This window comes from Dermacentor albipictus, chromosome 3, assembly GCF_038994185.2.
Source record: "Dermacentor albipictus isolate Rhodes 1998 colony chromosome 3, USDA_Dalb.pri_finalv2, whole genome shotgun sequence".
In the NCBI taxonomy this organism is placed as follows: Eukaryota; Metazoa; Arthropoda; class Arachnida; order Ixodida; family Ixodidae; genus Dermacentor; species Dermacentor albipictus.
In genome coordinates this window covers 48,514,268-48,526,329 of record NC_091823.1, presented here as the reverse complement: position 1 = coordinate 48,526,329, position 12,062 = coordinate 48,514,268, and positions in this window count along the sequence as shown.

Here is a 12,062-nt window from a genome sequence, read left to right as displayed (position 1 = left end):
GTGCATATCTAAGGAAACGTCTGCTTCGCGCCGTTGGCGCCGAGTGCCCTCTGCCATCGCGACATGTCATGAACATTAGTGGGTGGTACGTTCATTCGCTCGAGTTAGCTGATCTATAGATGCACCTCATCACGTTCGAGCTCGTGGTTTGTAGAACATGAGAGCGCTGATTGAATTGCCAGCTGTGAACGACTTCCCCGCTATCGCCGGCATCACATGCTCGGCGGGACGGATGATAAAGAAGCAGCCAGGATGTGATTAACGGAATTCTTACAAAATTTAGTATATGAGTCATGTATATGCGATCCCTGCAGCTCTTGTGCGTAATTACTTAAAAACCACGTCAAGGAGATCTAGTCGGTCATCAATTGTTATAATGGGACCAGCTACAATACTGGATACCATGGTGTTAGGACATGATGCCACGTTTAGGTTCTAACTAGGTGCAAGTCTCATCGTCCATAGTCCATCGCCCTTCTTATCGCACCCTCTGGCATCTTTCATTGCACCAGGTTCCAGAGACGGGGCAGTTATGGCATGAAAAAAGAATTCCTGTGGAACGAGCTTCCCTCAACACACATAACATCGTGCATATTTCTGGTATAGTCCTAGCGTGTTATCGTGTCAGCGATAAGGAGTATTCAGCTTCTTGCGGAGCTTTTTTAGGTAGCAGAGACCACATTGTATTCCCTTCCGCGCCCTATCTTCGCTTTTCATTATTTGTGATACACGAGAGAGCACACACGTGAAATGCAAATGTCGACATGGCTCGACCGCATCACTACGAGCGCTGACAAGCCGTGGCATTAATTAGTAGTCGTGCGTTTGAGTTAATTGAACACGGAGCAAAACGCTTCTTTAGTGATGCCCAAAGAAAGAAACACAAATGGTGGAAAGTCTACGTTGGTGTTATCTGGTAACTCCCGTGACCATCTTTCCACAGTGACCAAATAGAACTTGCTAGCCGTCCTCAATTTTGTAGTCGTGACTGAAAAGTTGAAAAATAATATCTATATATATGTTACTTGTTTGTTATATGCAGTGATATAGCTACATCTAATTTATATGCTCTACATCGAGGCATAAATACTACGTACGTTGACGTTTATGCACTGACAGATGTTTTCTCTTGTCGCTGCCCTGACTTAAGGAGAACTGTCATCACAGTGCCGCAAAGATGTTTCAGTGAGAGTCTACCATTGAGGCAAATAGGCAGCAGCAAAATAGACAGCTGAACGAGATGGCGTTTAAACACGGCGCAGGTGAGACAGTGCGCGTAAAAGACAGACAGAACACAAAACGAGCACTTGTTCGGACTGGAAACCGTTAGAAAAATTGGGATTAACTTTTTTACGAACTCGTAAAAATTGCGAACAGATACTTGAACAGTACCTGTGACTAAGACAAAGAATGTTATCTAAACACAACCTCTTTTTTTGACAAACAAAAAAAAAAACGCTGTGTGACCAGATGCGTTCGCCATTTTTTAAAGTATGTTTGTCGTTTTATGCCTTGACTCATCTACAGTGATTGCTTTTACTTTGTTTGAATACGTTTGTGTGTCCTCTCGTCTTGCACTGTTTTATTCTAAGAGCTGGAGAAAGAAAAATACCTTCCATGCTTTGCTGCTGTTTACGGAAACTAATATAAGAGGCACATAAAATGCATGCGGTAGATACATTGAGGAAACTAGGTACGATAAAAGGTGCTTTTATTCACCTGAGGTCGAAATCACAAAGCATTTCTTTAGTAACTGCTATGTCTGCCACCGGCTGACCACCATCGTTAATGATAATATTAAAATAAAATGGCAGTTTCGCTCGAAGCACGAAGCATTCACAGTGATAACAAGATGCTCCTTTTATTCAGGGCCTTGACTCTGGGATTCAGCCACAGGTATGTTTGCTCCGCTCTTAAGAAATTTCTTATGGAGTCCAATAGAATGCACAGTTAGATTTATATATATATATATGTATTTTCTTGTGAGTCCTCTCCAACTAATGATTACTGATTCTTCCTGCTATAGTATTGATTTCATTTGAAGGATGCAATTTCAGTTTTGAACAGCACTTACCCCTGTAGCAGTTCCGAAATTTTAGTTGGGATTACAGCTTGGAATTATTTGCCCATTTCTCTTCCAAGTGCCCATAGTGAGTAGGAGTGCCACGAGTCGGATGGACATCAAATATAACAACGACTCCTCGAACGGTGTTCAAACTGTATGCGGGTGGGACATATTGGCGCGACGTAGCATGCAATGAGCTCCTGCCAGGTGGGCGGAACAAGGATAGATACACGGATATTTCTAGCCGCGGTACGCCGATTCTAGATAAAAGTACGGTGAGCCCAGCGCCTCCAAGAGCTCTTTTTTCCATCTTTCTCTTTCAGTTTTCTTTGGGATCTACGTTTCCAATTAATTTGTTTATACTCTAAATTGCGGGGGTACAACATAAAGAAAAAATTCACGATTTTTTTAGCTGTCCTTGACCCGGGACCTTCAAGTACCACTGCTCGCCTGCGCTTCATGAGCTTGCGCGGAATTATTCAGACATGTTAATAAGACAGTAAATACACTTGTTGAGAGATCAGGGATGGGGGTGGGGGTGGGGGGGAGTAGGTTACATCTAGGTTGGTATTGATTACAGTTCCATAATTGAATATAGGTTAGTTTGACTGAAAGCTATCCCGGCCACGGCGGCCGCATTTCGATGGGGGCGAAATGCGAAAACGCCCGTGTACTTAGATTTAGGTGCACGTTAAAGAACCCCAGGTGGTCGAAATTTCCGGAGCCCTCCACTACGGCGTGCCTCATAATCAGAAAGTGGTTTTGGCACCTAAAACCCCATAGTTAAATTGAATTAAATTGACTGAAAGCTTGCGTTCTGTTACGCAGGCGGGACAGCACAGTGAAATGCAGTTGGCAGGACCCCCCTCCCATCTTTAATTTCCCGCATCAGTTGCCTGTGATGACACAAGTTTGGCCAGTGTTCTTTAAGAGTTTCTAAAAAGTAGTATTTATGAAAAAAGAAAGTAAGCTTACATTGAACATGCCAAATTTCGTGGTCTTTTCCTGCGACTTCCTTTTCATTTCTTTATTACTCGCCCCCAGTACAGGCTAGAGAGCCGGACGTGCAGCCTGGTTTGCTAAAAAAAGAAAGAAAAAAAGAGAAAGAAACAAGGAGGAGAAAAAAAAAACAGCTTCAGGTGAGACCACACCGCCGGTCAATTTAATTAAAAAATACGGTGAGATCAGTGTCTTAAGAGTGACGTCACGAGCTCTGCAGTATGCTTGACCTGCGAAATGCTACAAGAGAAACGCTTGTCTTCAGTTTATCCACCGATAATGACCCTCTTCAGCCAATGAAAAATCTGCACACAAAGTTTCAGACCATAACCGACAAGCCTAAGTTGTCTTAACGTTCATCTTTGAAGTGTCAAGGCTTTGGTCGAAATGATGGGGTAAGAAAGATTTAAACGACCCATAGTCTTCCATATGGAAGGCACGTTCGCTGATGGGCACGGCTTCCATAAAATTACTTGGGCTTGCGCAAACATGCCGAAGCGTCTTCTGACTTTCTCCTTTTTATTTTAAAACCCATAATTAAGGTTATTCGCGTGTTGACTAACGTATTTTCGCTAATCGCCCTCACGACTTAAGCGCCAACTTAAGCATATCCAATTTGCATACATTTAGGACGATACAGTTGCCTCGACACGTCCGCAACTTGAGACAGCTACGCATTCCCACCGCAGTTGCGCTTAAAATCCAAATCGATACGGGTAAACAGCTTCAGGTGATATCACACCGGCGGTCAATTTAATGAAGCCGCGTACTCTCATTTATGCTCCGCGTAGTCGAGCGAAAATGAAACAGTAAAGAAAAAGTAAAAGCGAGATTAACAGCATGCAACGAAGCGGAGCGAAGGCAAGTGCCTTCATTAGGAGCTAATACCTCCAGCGACGCATGAAAACAGTCTCGGTAAGAAAAAAAAAGCGAAGTGACACGATAAAAGTAAAAAAAAAAGTTGCGTCAACGACAAGGCGACGATGTAGCGGTAAGAAGACAGCTCATTCTCGGCGGTTAGGGTGTTGGCACATCTTCAGCGGGGAAAATTGGTCTTTAATTGATGTGGGCAGGCTGCGGAAGAAATCCGACTGTTCGCAGGCTAACATGCACCTCTAGTTCATGGTGATCGGGCATCGTCCCGCCAGGGTTGGGCTCATACGGCGGTGCTCGCCTGACGACGTAAGTGATGCGGTGTCTATTTGGGAGCATATCCTAGGGCTTGTAGGGACGTTAGGCGACCATTAACCCTGCCGACAACTGTAATTCGTGATCTCTTTTACCGGCAAATTGGGCTCGCTCATGCGTCCGCTCCTCGCTCATACTCGCTCTAGGCATCTCGCTAACGTCGCCGCCAGAATGCGCTTGTCCTGCGGGCCTCTGGTCCATTCGTGCGTTATTCGCGCACGCTGCGTACCATACGTAATCGTGTCAAATCAACTTGCCTTCCAGGACGACCTTATGAAAAGTTAAATGAATGAACTGCGACTTGCGCGGTTTGATCCTTGTTCGGGGAGTCACGAATTTGGGCACGTTACTGAATGGTCTGGTCTCGTTGCCACACTAGTACGTCATAGCAGGGTTCACGAAGATGAAAGTTGCCTGATCGGGCAGGTACTGCTTGTCCCTTACTCATGTGTTCTTCCTTTCTTTTTCAACGCCAAAGAAGAGAGTGGAGATAGAGATAAACGAAGAGGGAAAGGTAGGGAGGTTAACCAAGGACGGGACCACATGGCTTCCTTACGCTTTGGTGAGGGGGGGGGGGGGGGCGGATGGGGAATAATAGGTAAGAAGGAAAGAGAAAAAAATGAATCAGTCACTCTCAACATATTCGCTAGGAGTGTCCGCTGTCACAAGCATTCGTACAGCCCAGTCGCCTTAGAGAGGTGCAGAAGGGCTTATGTGACCTCGTGAATGAAAATATGTATAGGCCATGATTCCAGGATCTTTTCCTCCAAAAGCGCTCTATTATCCAATCAATCGGCTGAGTCTAACTTGTCGAACTCGTCGTTGAGCGTCAAAGGACGCGCAGCTTGAGCAGAGAAGGTTCTCTATTGTTTTGTCGCACTTGCGCAAATTGCACGCCGCACTGTTGGCCATTCCTATTAGGAATGAATAGGCATTTGCGAATGTGAGGCCCTACCCCATGTGACACTATAAAGTTGTTTAGCGACTGGAGACTTCAGGTGGAAGGCGAAGTCGCAAGTTATGGTGCAGAAAATACAAGCGTGATTGAATAGTGTCGGTCTCAATACTCCACCTTGTTAAACACCACGACTGGATAAATATCTATTTGTCGGGCCATTTTTCTGTAAGAACAAACACATACCTCCTTGAGAAATAGCTTCTGATCTATCGAAAGATATGGGCTCCATGTTTAGCAGCGTCAAGAGCTTGGACAATGGTTTCGTGAGGTAAGTTTTCCTCAGCACCTTTTACCTCTAACAGTGCTACAGAGAGATGTTCGTAGATTTTTGTTGCTGCGTGGGGGAGAGCAGAGCCCATATTCACAAAAATCTCTCAGGCTATAATTGTTCGTAAGATGAAATGCTAGCCAATCCTGATGCTCGACATCTTATTAGCGAAGGCTGCCAGCGAATGTCAATAAGAGTGCTTGCGAGCGAAAAACTTCGTGAATTCAGCCCCAGAGATACGATTCTCCAGCCGAGGGGTCTTCAATGCTTTGAAGGTCATTTTCTTTACCGCTGTCAATAAGGACTTTCTCTAAGCACAATTTGCAAAACAATGCTTTATTATGTTACTCTCACCCGTCACATCATTGCACTCACGCTTCGTGAAGGCGACTCTGTCGAAAACCTGAAATTTTGTTGATGCATGCAATGGTAGACGAACTTTGAATGTAGAGATTTAGTGCTTTTACAGGAGTGTATACTCAGATGTAAAATGTAATTATGATTGTTTAAGTGTTTATACAGGTGAAATTTGTAATCAAGGCCTGAAAGACAATCTTTCATGCATAAATATCTACGCTAGCTGTCATATTGGTCTTTTTCTTCACATAAAGCGGAATGCATCCTAAATTTAAGTGAAAATGAATACCAGTGAAGCGTCTCCTAAAACGGCTTGGCATGTCTGCACTTTTGGGTGCAGTATGCAAGGTGTGTAACGTCACAGATAAAAGCAAGAACGCATGCTTTTGGTAAACTGAGGCGTTCCGAGATGCCCAAAAGAAACGTACGGCATGATTTTGAAGGCATTCCTTTGGTATAGCTTCAGCCGTGCTGATAAACACATGAAAAGTAGCAAAAATCTCACTAGACAGGTAAATAATGAAAAATACTCAGGTTGTTGGCTTAGCAGGATAGAAACTGCATCTTAAATGCATTTGTATTACTTTTCTGGGTGCATTCTGCACACATTTATACGTGCACTTAATCAATGCCTCTATGACGCTCAATTGACGCGTCAAGTTGAAATGCACAGCATATGCGGCACAACTGCTTTGCTCGAAGGAAATGTCCCTCGTCTACGGTAAGCTTGTTCTACCAAAGGCCTGCTATGATCGCGGCCAGAAACAAGGGACCGCCCAAGGCGATTTGACAAAGACGGAAAGAAAACGTCTGTGAAGACCGGCACTATCGGCCGGCCACCGTTGAGAACTCATAGTTGTCGAGACGGTGAGGACGGCGACTTACGCAAGCGCAGGAAGTACTCTCCTGATGCGCTAATTTTCGGTGTCGAGCGGTGAATAAGCCGGAATTAACCGCGCCAGTAGGCATTACCACATAGCAAAAGGTAGCCGCGTTTGCATGAATGAGACAGTAGCGTACCAAATTTCTTACAAGCTGCCATCCGGCGCAACGACCGCGCAGGGTGGCGGCGTCTTGCACAACACCCAAGCCGCGCTTCTCCTTAAGAAGAGCGCATCGGCAGAACACAATATGCGACCGCGTTTACACGGGGCGCATCCGCCTTATTCCGAAAGAGCCAGAACATGTGTGCAGAGAACGCGTTTCGGCACGTGAGTGGAGGAGTGGGCACTTTTCCTCTCTATCTCGATGCGATACGCCAACGTTTAGACGCATCGCGAGAGACGACTTACTCCGTCTCAAGCTCCCTTGTCGAATTCATGTGATTGGCCTTCCTAGAACGTTAACACCCTTTTACGCGAATACGATGCTCTAGATATGCGACGCGATGCGCCACTAGTCGCGTTCATGTGAACGCCACGTATCAAAATGTGTATGGAATGGACTGAGAAAGCGCTAGAAGTTTCCCATTACGATGTGGAATGCGTATGTCGCACAGGTTGGGAAGCTAACTATAACATTTTTTGTTTATTGGTTGTTCAATGGGAAAATTCGAGGATTTCTTTAATACGAGAAGGGCTGTATTAAGGCAAAGTAGAAACCACCACCATTATATAACGGGACTAAAGTTATCCGGAAGGACTCGCTCAAATGTTCGTCGTACATAACCTATATTTAGGCATTTTTTGGACATTTCAGCTGAAAAAGAATGCGTTTGGAGTGTTAGCCGGAAAAAGGCCTCGCAGTTTTGTTTTATTACGTCACACACCTTGTTTGTTTGAATTAGGAAGCTCATTATTTCGAGAATTCCTCAGTTCACTAAGAATTGTAACTGAGGAAGTAATTCTGTTACAAAAGAAACTATTAGAAGCATATTAGAAATGAGTTATTAGCAAGCGTGTTATCCAAATTAAAGCGGGACATCGGCACAAGCCATCCGTCTGGGTCTATGATTGTTGCTGCTTCTTTTCGCTGCCTCTGCTAAAACTTCACTGCTGCACGCACTCTCGGGGACATGGGAGGATGATGAATAAATGCCTTTATTTTCTTTCCGAGGATGCTTCAGGTCGTCATTGCAAGTGCCGGAATGATCAATAAAGATTTGTTTTTGTTGTCGAGCTCGCTGCAGCGTCCGTTGTTTCCCCCCACTTTCCCACTAGATAGTGCAGTCCACTGTAGTATACGTCTCTGAAGCAAAGCCTGCAATATGAAGGAGAGAAACACCGAGCAATTCACATAAACGGCGAGTATACCTGACAACAGCTCGCTCGACAAGGAAGAACAAAGCTGAAACAACAATGCTGTAACAGATTTATTATTCATCTCCATACTTCGATGTGTCGCAGGTTAAGTTTTCGTTTACAACAAGAAAACAGGCTTTTGCAACAGCCTTCTCCAGAACTTGACAAAATCGCTTTTACTTCTCGAGCTTGTTAAACACTCAACGTGGGCCGTGGCGTGTACGTGTGTGTATTATATAAACTATGTTCCTAATTATAAACACACGCTCGGGGTAGGTCGTCAGCAAATCGGGAATAATATAAGGAACAAGAAGATGGGGAACAAGTGAAAATATACTTTTAGTATGTGGACGCCTCGGCCACGGGCCCGGATTTTGCATAAGTCTGACTGAGACGAAGGCCATGGCAGGAACTTCACCACACTAAAAGGCATTCTCACTGTTGCGTGAATGTCTTTCTATCAACAACAGAATATTTGTGTTCTCATGACGTCAACGTCTTCGGATAAACAAACTGTTGCTGAATATAGATGAGAGGAGGCTTCACTCAAGTTTGAACACTTTCGAAGCTGCCGTGAATACGCATATTCAAAAATATTTACGACATAGGACCCAACGAAGAACACTGTTAAATAATGTACGAGTGTTGCCCATGACAACGTTGCGCGTGAATTAGTTAATTAGCATCTCGTTGCCCTCCAAATTGCCGCGTCTAACCATGTCAGTATCGACATTACGCACAGCAGAGGCGCAGGCTGTCAGATTTCCAGTTTCATATCGACGCTCGCCTACAACGTAACAGCGAACCCGATGCGCATATATAACCAAACGCGCAGTCTGTTTTTAGTGTGGTACACATTTATACAGACCGTGTACACGTACAGCTCCAAGAGCAATAGCATGCAAATGTGGAGTTACAAAAACAGTTTTGAGCGCCCTTCTCGGAAAAGCTGTCGTTGCTTACGTGGTGCTGCATTACGAAACACAACCTGCAATAACGGTTGGTTCTTTATGCATGCCGTATAGGAAGACATGAATAGGTTTGCAAGAAGGGCAAGCTGCGCTGATGCCCAGCAGCGCTTTCGGGTTTCGCATCTCAGAAGGGCTGTTGCTCTAGTAATCACACTTCGCAGCTCGGGAAAGCGACCACGTGAGCCGAGCGGAACCTAAGCGTGCGGTGCACTACCTGTGGTTCTCAACAACAGGTGCGTGATATTGGGAACGTGCACTGTTGTACTGCGGTTCGTGAGTACGCAAAACTTCCGCAGAAATGCAAACCACTGCTCTCGCGGAGAGGTATGTGGTGAATGCGTTTGAGACCGCAAGTTTCTCCGCTCGGTGCATAATGCGGCAAAGAAATGCTTTACAGAAAGGAAGGAAGAAAGAATTTATCACAGAAAATTGTGCGATCAAGAAAATTGTAAGTTCTAGTCAACCTGTGCTTTCTAGAAAAGGCGTGGGGCGCGGCGTACTTTGATTGGAAAACCCGCGCGATAACGCGTATAAAAGGGAAATACCTAGACCAGTGGTTCACATAAGCAAAGTTTATCCTAGGTTTATAGACGATTTCTCTCGCAATATATATATAGAGGCACACCTTTCAGATAACAGGAAACAACAAACAATTAAGCTGCATCTTTATTTAAGCTCTTGAGAATGTTGCGGTAAATACGAACACACCTTCGTGATTACGTTGCACTGCGTTTTACACTGGCAAAGAGGTGACGAAGAAGAGAAGAAGGACGTCGACGGACGAAGCATTTCGTGCAACTGCGTTCTTCTTCCCTTCTTCGTCGTATTTTTGCCGGTGTAAAACTCAGCGCAATCTAATCCCGAAAGCGCACCAACTGGCGCCTTTCACTGTTTTACTTAATGACTACACCTGTTTAACTAAGAGTAATACAATCTTACATTTAAAATAAAGTGAAGCATTTCAAAAATATTTTCCCATAATGGTTCGCGGTTGCTGCACACTAATCATTACAATGTTACAAGTGTTGAGGGCTAGGTGAGTTGTTAATGGTTCATTTCGATGGTGTTCACACGGCACCCATGCAGTGTATGCACGAGTAAAAACCAGTGAGTTTAGTGACTGACATTCTAAATGTTTGACGACAGAAACACAACGATACCATGGCTGGTGCATTTTTCTAGAAAAAATTAAAAAGAAATGAAAAAGAAATAAATATCGCATTAGAGGCTCCTCAGAAAGAAGTACCAAGCACTACGCTGCCAAGTTGTCAAACTTGAGCTATGCTCAAACATGAGCCAAATATGTGACATGGCACACATTTCACACATTTTCCACTTGCCAGATATATCACACAAAATTTTATGCGTGATATCACACATACAATATACATTGATCGATATTCAAGCATAAGCGTGGCTTAACCATCAGACTTTATTCGTGTTAGGAAATTATGTACTCGGGTTATACACTACGATAAAATTTGTTTGTAGGGCTGGAAAAAAAGAAACAGGCATCTGTTTGAGAAAAGAAGATAAATTTGGCCAAATTTAATCACTGCACATACGATGCAAATGAAACAAATATTTGATTTGCCTAAAGTGATTCTATTATTTCGCCCTGCACTTCAGTTCCGTCCGGTACACAATTTATGAAGCGCATGAAGTCAGGTCAACTTTCATCACTCCTTCATATGTTTCTATGCGGAAATGAACATGCGTTTGTTTGAGCACATAATTTTCGTAGTATTTCGTAAAAAAAGTGCAAGCGATTGTTGCACGCCATTTGGCGATAGTCACGTTATCACTCGATGCAACCAAGTTAAGTACTCGAAGATAAAATGAAACCCACAGCTAATGCTACATAACGAATGCAATCAAAGTGCGTAATATAGAAATGAAACGCTAGCAAAATTTTGCCTTTCACCAGCTCGGAAAGCGCGGACATGTTGGTGTCCAGCTGAAAAACAGCCTCACGGAATACGCGTTTCGTTGAACCCATCTCTGTTATTCAACAGCATGCCAGCTACAAATTTTGACAGTGTCTCGGTTAGCGAGCATTCTAAGTAAAAAAATAAGAGGCCTAAGAATAAGGCTGTCAAGCCCCTTTTATTCAGCCGACGCATATACAAACCCAAGCAGTGTAAGAGAAAACTTGACTATCAGCTCGTAATGCAGCGAGACATTGTTCTCAAAAGAAAAACATGCACTTAGAATATTAACAAGCTGCGAAAATTGCCACTAGACCAAAACAAAAGACATCATGACGCTTGAACTGATAAGAATGTTGACGATCCATCAGCGATTAAGCGCATAGTTTACGGCGCTGCATGAAAGATCGGCGTACTTTGACTCCTCCATGCGCCTTTTAAGAAGACCGCCTTGTAAGTCAGCTGCTGAAACGTCAGCATGGCGCAAAACCGCAGGCACAACAGCGAGCTGATTACAACAAATATGTGATGGGATATCTTCTAGTTTCTTTTTAAAATTAGTGTTGGATATAGCACGTGTAGCGGTGTCACTGTGACTTGAAGTCATTCGAAGAACAATAAGCCTCCACTGGATCTTGAAATGAAATATACACCTGAACCCAAAACAATATGACAATTATGTTGACAGTTATAATCAACAGGTTGAGAGAAAATACGCAAGTCCGTCTGGGGCGAAACAGCGCAGTTACAAGGCATAAACCAGACAGGTGGTTTCATGAGTTCGTAAAATTATTAAGACAGTGCGACGAACAGCCGGTCATCTCAGTTATTTTTCATCTGGTTCTCACCGCACAAACACAGATGTACGAGGACAATAAATTTTTTAAGGGTCTATATTTTTGGTAATACAGCGCGTACAGAGGCGACACAATCAGGCAAATGCTACTCATAAACCGCTGGATACCGCCGTTCTAGGAAAGTTTCGACAAATGTATAGATGCTGCTGCGAACATTAATGTGGTGAAGATATGCCAAAAGCAGTATTCAACAAAAACTGGCAGGATGCACCGAGGCACGAACCCCTATGG